Genomic DNA, 8,766 nt, shown 5'->3' on the forward strand with positions numbered 1-8,766 from the left:
CAATACACACTGCTTCTAAATATTGATTACACATATAGATTTTACTTGTTAACTAATATTGTTTATTAGATTATGCTTAAGTAATAATTCTAAATGTTGCTTATACATATTGATTACACTTTATTAACATATCCAAATGTTAGTTACACTTATATTACACACTTCAAAAATATTTTCAATAATATTTAGCCTAAGAACCTAATTCTTTTAGTTATTTTTTCAGTTAATGATATTCAGGAAAATCCTCATCATTTAATCACATATCTAAAAGGAGCAGAACATAACGTCTGGGTTATGCATGTAACCCTGTTCCCTGAGAAGGGAACGAGACGTTGCAGTAGCTGAACAAAGTGCCCTCACGCGTGACCAATATCTGAAGCTTATGTAACACCATGCCTATTTATAGGCCTGCCATGATCATTTGATGTGGCAATTAAGCACATTGTGTGACGTATAAATGACACCTGTGAACCGTGCCATCAGCCTCTATTATCTTATCTAACTCAATTCACAGGCATGCCACAGTATGACAAAGCTACGCAACATCTCATTCCCTTCTCAGGGAACAGGGTTACATGCGTAACCTAGACATTCACTTTCAAAGGGAACTCCACATTGCGTTAGCTGAACGTTGTGGGAAAGAAAATACCCACTCCGTCATACTGAGGGTACGGCCTGTTCAAAAAGATTCCAAGCCCGAGGGTCAAGGGTACAAGACACTCAAGCCCAGGCTGGAATGTATATCCAAGCTGTAAAATCGAATGAATGTGTGCGGCATAGACCACCCCGCCATAGCACACACTGTAAGGATAGCCTTTTGGACAAAGACTTCAAGGAGGCAACCCCCCTAGTGGAATTAGCCCTTATGCCCAGAGGTATAGCGAGACCTTGCACTTCATAAGCCATAGAGATTACTTCCACTATCCAATTAGAGAAGCGCTGCTTCAACACAGCATCACCTTTACTGTCACTGCCAAAGCCGACCAGTAGCTGCTCTCACTTATGCCAGTGGCCGGAGCAGTGGACGTAAGTACAGAGAGCCCTTACTGGACACAATCGGTGCAATTTCTGTTGTTCCAGTATGAGGAATGGAGGAGGGCAGAAAGCCTGCAACACCACTGGCTAGGCAGCAGATGTAGGCCCTTTAGGAATATAATCCAGCCTAGGATACAGGAAGGCCTTGGCTAATCCAGGGTTAAGTCAAGGCAGGAAGGGGCAACAGAGAGCTTGTGGATCTCCTACTCGCTTGAGAGATGTCAGGGCCAGCAGAAGAGCTACCTTTAGTGTCATAAGCTTCTCAGAGGCTGACTCTAAGGGCTCAAATGTGGCACCTGACAGACCCTCCAGGACCACACAAAGGTCCCAGGAATGTATGCGTGGTCTGAAGATGTGCCTCAGCCACTTGAAACCATACATAAACCTCGAAGGTAGAGGATGTTGCCCCACAGAGACTCCATCAATAGGGGTGTGGCTGGCCAAAATGGCTGCCATGTAGACCCTGATTGTAGGAGGAGCCAACCCTGCAGAGAAACGTCCTTGTAAGAACTCCAGCACTGTAGCTATTGTGCAGTTTGCTGGGTCTGTAGCATTCTACCTGTTCTCTAAAACCTCAGTTGTGAGACCAGAATCTATGAGCTGGTGCCCCTCAGGGGCCAGACCCACAGTTTCGTAGTTCCAGCCGAGGGTGATAAATCAGCCCTCCGGCATGAGACAGTAGATTACTGCGGATGGGAATCTCCAAAGGAGTGCCATCTAGCAGGAATATAGTCTCTGAGAATCGTATTCAAGCTGGCCATTAAGGTGCTACTATCAGAAGACGTAGACAGTCTTGACGAGCTCTCACACGAACTTGTGGGTGGCTACATGGCTTTGATGGCAAAGCAGGCCCCCCCAATTACCTGTGGTCAATGGAGAGAGGTAGCTCGCAAGCGCCTCCTCCACCTTCAGCATAGCTAAATAGCCATGCCGTTCATTCTCCACGATGGCCGAATAATCCGACATTGCGGGGTTATAAATATGACTTATGCATGGTTTTCCTCCAGAAGTGTGATATTTTGTCCTGCACTGCGGCTTGTCCACTAATCTTAACTTTGGTGGTTTGATTCCCAGCCCACATGACGCCACATACTAAAGTGTCCTTGGGCAAGACACTGAATACCCCAAATTGCTCCCAATGGCAAGTTACTGCCTTGCATGGCAGCTCTGCTACCATTGGTGTGTGAGTGAATGGGTGAATGAGACACACTGTAAAGCGTTTTGGATAACAGCGCTATATAAGTGCAGGCCATTTACAATTTGCCATTCTGGAAAAAAAAGGGGAGTTTTCTGCAGTTTAAGGGATTTATTTTCTCTGGGGAGAAAATGTTATGATTTGAGACTCAATGCGGAAGCAATTGCAGATGAATGTCTTTATTTACAACCAGAACTTAACAAACAGGGATCCCGGACTAAACTGGAAAAGCTATAATCGAGGCACTAAACATGAGACTAGGTTCAAACAGGGAACAAACAAACACATTCAATTCAATTCAATTCAATTCAATTTTATTTGTATAGCACTTTTTACAATAGACATTGTCTCAAAGCAGCTTTACAGAAATATCAACATGGTATACAGATATTAAAGGTGCGAATTTATCCCAACTGAGCAAGCCACTGAGTCGCGACGGTGGCAAGGAAAAACTCCCTAAGATGTTTTAAGAGGAAGAAACCTTGAGAGGAACCCGACTCAGAAGGGAACCCATCCTCAACTGGGTAACAACAGTTAGTGTGAAAAAGTTCATTATGGATTTATATGAAGTCTGTATGGCGTTAGGAGCAGCCGTAGTCCCAGCAGTCTGGAATTAAAGAAGATTTGAGCTCCATCCAGAGGCAGAAAGGATCTGGATCACTAGTATCTCCATAAATTCGTGTGGGGCTCGGCGAAAGGAGAGAGGGAGAAAAAAGATAATTATGACTGCAAAGTAGTAGAACAGAATCTAGTCAGGGTAGGCTTGAGTAAACAAATACGTTTTAAGCTTAGACTTAAACACTGAGACTGTGTCTGAGTCCCGAACACTAATAGGAAGACTGTTCCATAACTGTGGGGCTCTATAAGAGAAAGCTCTTCCCCCTGCTGTAGCCTTCACTATTCGAGGTACCGTCAAATAGCCTGCATCTTTTGATCTAAGTAGGCGTGGCGGATCATATAAAACCAAAAGGTCGCTTAGATATTGTGGCGCGAGACCATTTAGTGCTTTATAGGTTAATAAAAGTATTTTATAATTAATGCGAGATTTTACTGGGAGCCAATGCAGTATTGATAATATCGGTGTGATATGGTCGTATCTTCTAGTTAGGACTCTAGCAGCTGCATTCTGGACTAACTGGAGCTTATTTATATTCCTACTGGAACATCCAGACAGTATGGCATTACAGTAATCTAATCTAGAGGTGACAAATGCATGAACTAGTATTTCCGCATCATGTAGTGACAATATGTTTCTTATTTTAGAAATATTTCTGAGATGAAATAAGGCTATCCTAGTAATATTATCTACATGAGCATCAAATGATAGGCTGGAGTCAATAATCACTCCAAGGTCTTTAACTGCTGTACATGATGAAACAGAAAGACCATCCAGAGTAACCATGTGATCAGAAAGAATACTTCTAGCTACACGTGGGCCTAATAAAAGTATTTCTGTTTTATCAGAATTAAGTAGAAGGAAGTTAATTAACATCCAATGTCTAATGTCCTTTACAAAATCCTCAACTTTACTAAGCTTCTGTCTGTCCTCTGGCTTCGCTGAAACATACAACTGTGTATCATCATCATAACAGTGGAAGCTAATTCCATGTTTACGAATAATTTGACCTAGGGGTAGCATATATAAAGTAAAGAGCAGTGGGCCTAAAACACATGGCATGAAAGCACGACCGCTAGCATCCAGGTAGCTCACATATACTCGGCATCTATACATTTAATTCTCGAACAAAGGTCAAACATGAAACAAGGCCAAAACATTAAACTGGAATCGTAGCATGAAACAAGAACAGGACATTGAACCTTTAGCGTATTGACATCTATACAGTCCGTTACCGCTTTACCCGTTAACACATTTAATACTGCTCAAAGTGCGCAGCAACACGAGGAGCTTAAGTAAAACACATAATCAAACCTGAACGTAAACAGCTGAAACAATTAATACACACCCTCGAAAACCAACCAATGACTAAACAAGGAGGAGACAGAACAGTAACCAAAACAACCGCGCATGTCCATTGTAAACAATGTCTCCATAGTTCCTACTTAATCCGCGAGCATGTGCTTGCTCTGGTTCGTGCATGCGCACGCCCTCTGGCTCTCCGTGTACATCGCGCTCCGGAGCGCCATCTGCAGGGGAGATCATGACAGAAAAAAGCTCATCCAGCCTTAGTAATCACTTCAAGAAGCTTTTTATATGCTGCTCTCAGTTTTTAGCAAACCCATCTGAAAGGAATAGTTTTTTAATTTTATTTTATTATTTTTGTGTGTGTATGTGTGTGTGTGTGTGTTTGTTTGTGTGTGTTTTTTTTCTCTCTTTTTTTTGGCTTTCCATAGCAGAAGGAGGATTTGCTATGCAAGCTCCAAAATCAAGAGGAAGACAGAGCAAGAGATCGAGCAGCGCTTGTCTCCGGCTCCTCTACCAGATCCATACTAAATCCCCTGGAGCTGAGACAGCTGGCTGCCTCGGCAGTGGACAGCCCTCCGAGAGGCTCTGAAACCCATGAGTCGCAAGCGGAGCTGCCTAATTGTAAGGCATTCACAATGCGCACACTCAGATCTCTCGAGGGCTTCCGTGGCATGCTCCATCCTAGACATTTCACACAGAAAGTGTGTCCATCCTCCCCGTGATGAAACGGGAGCAAGGCATAACACACTTTCTGAATTCTCTCAGTCATACTCTTCTCCCTTTTTTTAAAGGGACAGAAAAGAAAAGAGTTTTTTTTTTTGGAAAAGATAGAGAGGAAATGGAGAGGTTTTTTTGCGAGAGTTACACAAACGACTGACATGCCATCTTTCTGAAGATAATAAGGCTGACGGTGCGGTTCACAGGTTGTTTATATATCAAAAGTAACTGAGCGATTTCACTCTGCTTTTTAGATGCTCAGACGTGATTATCACCTGCCGCCTGCTCCACAATAAACTGTACAGTTTGAGTTCTATTCATTGTCAGCGACAGGACTGTATCCTGTTTCACACCTGTACCACCACAGACTCTTGTGTTTCACTGTGAATTTGTGTTGGAAGTAATTTTTTAAGCGTTTCTGTAACCCTGGCAACTATGATGTTAACATGCAAGCTCACATAGCACATGTACATTCTCTGCCTGCTATTTCTTGTGAAATTGGTTTCATTTTATTCATCATTATGTTTTTCTCACCACTGTGAAGTGTATGTATGAAACGATGTGTACGAGAATAGACAAATCACATCCTGTATTCAATACGAGACAATCCCATTTCATACGGGACGGTTGGCAACCTACTCTAGATACTAGCTAGTTATCTGTAGTTGCCTATTAACTTTATCCATTTTAATTACATTAAGTAAGAAATACAGTAAGTCAGAAGTAAGAATGTGCACAAATTGACTAAAACTAATTAATGTTAATTTTTTACAGGTGTTTAGGGTCTGTTTCACCTCTTCTACTTTTTTCTTTTTTGCATTTTTACACTCCAGACAGCTTCATGATCATCGTTTCTTCATGATCTTGTGACATTAGTTACACTAGTTACCTAATTAATTACATAAATTTCAGTTTCTGTTACTGCAATAAAGCCCCTGTGACTGTCTAATAACATAAATCTTTTGCTAAATAATAGTAAAGTGTGCTTCTTATTTTATATGTAGTTTAAATCTCATGGGGCCCCCTGGTGGTATGAGGGCCATAAGCTACTTATTATACAACTTATAGGAAGAAACAGCCCTAGGGATATTTACAACAAATGTATTGATGGTTAAATTTTAGATCCTGACCTCTCTGCTCTAATTACTTTCTAATTACTGATTAAACTCATAATTTAATCAGATGTCCAGATGGCAGGATAAGAAGGGGTAATCCAAGATGGCAACACAGCAGTAGCATGCAGCGGCCTTTCCAGATCCAAAGTGGTACTATTTTTGTCTTGTAGCCCGTTTTTTTACAGCACACGGACATCAGAGAAATCGGTGTTCATGTATTCCATCGCCAGACACTGCTAAAATACAGAAATCATGCAACAACCTGCATGATGATCTGCTGGAAAAGTGATGCGATCTCCACTTGCTGTGGAGACCAGGCCTCCAGTCCTAGGCGTCTCCTGATGTCAGTGGCCAGGGGAGGGGACGTCGAAAGTGGTGTGTGAGGAAACGGAAGTGTGGGAATAGGGCGGGGGTCCAGGCTAGGCTAAAAGCAAACCCTAGCTAGCCGGCTTTCTCGTCCATCCTGCTCTGCAATTTCTGCTCCCTGGACAATGAACTGGATTACATCAGACTCCAGCAGGCAACGCGGCATGAGTTTGGAAACTGCTGCATCTTTGTTTTCATGGAGACATGGCTCGGCAACTGAGTTCTGGATGCGGCCATTCAGTTAGATGGGCTCACCTCGTTTTGTGCTGACAGAAATGCAGCTCTGTGTGGTAAGGCTCGCGGTGGTGGCTTGTGTGTTTACATCAACACGAAATGGTGCAAGAACTCAGTGCTAGTTTCTAGTTACTGCTCATCACTGGAGAAGTTTGTGACTGTTCACCACTGTTCTGATAATCGGAGTATACATTCCCCCCATTGCTAATCCTAAGGAGGTGCTCTATGAACTGTATAGGGCTATTAGAAAACTGCAGAACACACACAGATGGACTGTTTATCATTGCTGGAGATTTCAACCATGTGAATCTCAAAACAGTGCTCCCTAAATTCCATCCACTTGTGGACTTTGCAACAAGAGGGGAAAACATGCTGGATCTTGTCTACACAAACATCCCCAGCGTGTACAGGGCAGAGCCCCACCCCACCTCGGCTACTTGGACCACATCTCTGTTATGCTAATCCCAGCATACAGACTGCTCTTCAGGACTGTTTTGAGCACCTTGACTGGGACATGTTCAGGGAGGGAGCAACTGACAGCAAGTCCACCAACTTCGAGGAATACATGGCATGATTGACCAGCTACATCAGCAAGTGTTTTGATGACGTCACCGTCTCCAAGACCATCACCACACGCGCCAACTGGAAGCCTTGGATGACTGCAGAGGTGCGAGCACTACTGAGGACCCGAGACTCCGCCTTCAGGGCAGGTGACAAGGCAGCCCTAAGAATAGAAAGGGCCAAACTGTCCCGGGCCATCAGAGAGGCAAAGTGCACACATGCCCAGAAAATCCACAGTCACTTCACGGATTACTGCAACACACAGTGCATGTCGCAGGGAATTAGGCAATCAGCAACTACAGGACAACATCACCCACCTGTGACAATAATGCCTCCCTTCCAGATGCGCAGAATGACATGACAGTGAGGAAGACCACCCCTCCTCCCAACAACCAGGTGCTGTGTCTAACCATGGCTGATGTTAGGAAAACTCTACAGAGAGTCAACCCATGGAAGGCTACCACCATTGTCCCTGTGCCAAAGAAGTCTCCAGTGTCCTGCTTCAATGACTACTGTCCTGTCGCACTCACAGCCATCATCATGAAATGCTTCGAGAGGCTCATCATGAGGCACATCAAGACCCTGCTGCCCACCTCACTGGACCCACTGCAGTTCACGTATCGCACTGACCGCTCAACAGATGATGCCACCACCCTACATCTGGCCCTCACCCACCTGGACAAGAAGGACACCTATGTTTGAATGCTGTTCATAGACTTCAGTTCAGCATTCAACACAATCCTTCCTCAGCGCCTGATTGGAAAGCTGAACCTACTGGGCCTGAACACCTCCATCTGAAACTGGATCCTGGACTTCTTGACGAGGAGACCTCATTCAGTCCGGATCAGGAGCAATATATCCATCACCACCATGCTGAGTACAGCGGCCCCTCAGGGGTGTGTGCTCAGTCCACTACTGTTCATTCTGCTGACTCACGACTGTGCAGCAATGCATGGCTGAAATCACATTATCAAGTTCGCCAATGACACGACTGTGGTGGGTTTCATCAGGAAAAACAATGAGTCAGCATACAGAGAGGAGGTGCAGAGGGTAACGGACTGGTGCAGAGCCAACAACCTGTCTCTGAATGTGGACAAAACAAAAGAGATGGTTGTTGGCTTCCAGCTCCATAACCAAGAAAGGCCATCTCTACTTTCTGCGAAGCCTGAAGAAAGCCCATCTTCCACCCCCCATCATCACAACATTCTACAGAGGAACTATTGAGAGCATCCTGAGCAGCTGCCTCACTGTCTGGCTTGGAAATTCCACCTCATTGGATTGCACAGCCCTGCAGAGGATAGTGATGACAGCTCAGAAGTTCATCAGGGTCTCTCTCCCCTCCATCACAGAAATTTACACTACATGCTGCATCCGCAAAGCCACCAGCATTGTGGAGGACCCCACATACCTCTCACACACACTCTTCACCCTCCTGCCATCTGGAAAAAGTTACCGAAGCATCGGGGCCCTCACGGCCAGACTGTGTAACAGCTTCTTCCCCCAAGCCATCAGACTCCTCAATACTCAGAGACTGGACTGATACACACACACACACACACACACACACACACACACACACACACACACACACACACTCTCTCTCTAAACTGAACATGATC

This window comes from Ictalurus punctatus, chromosome 19 (genome assembly GCF_001660625.3).
Source record: "Ictalurus punctatus breed USDA103 chromosome 19, Coco_2.0, whole genome shotgun sequence".
In the NCBI taxonomy this organism is placed as follows: domain Eukaryota; kingdom Metazoa; phylum Chordata; class Actinopteri; order Siluriformes; family Ictaluridae; genus Ictalurus; species Ictalurus punctatus.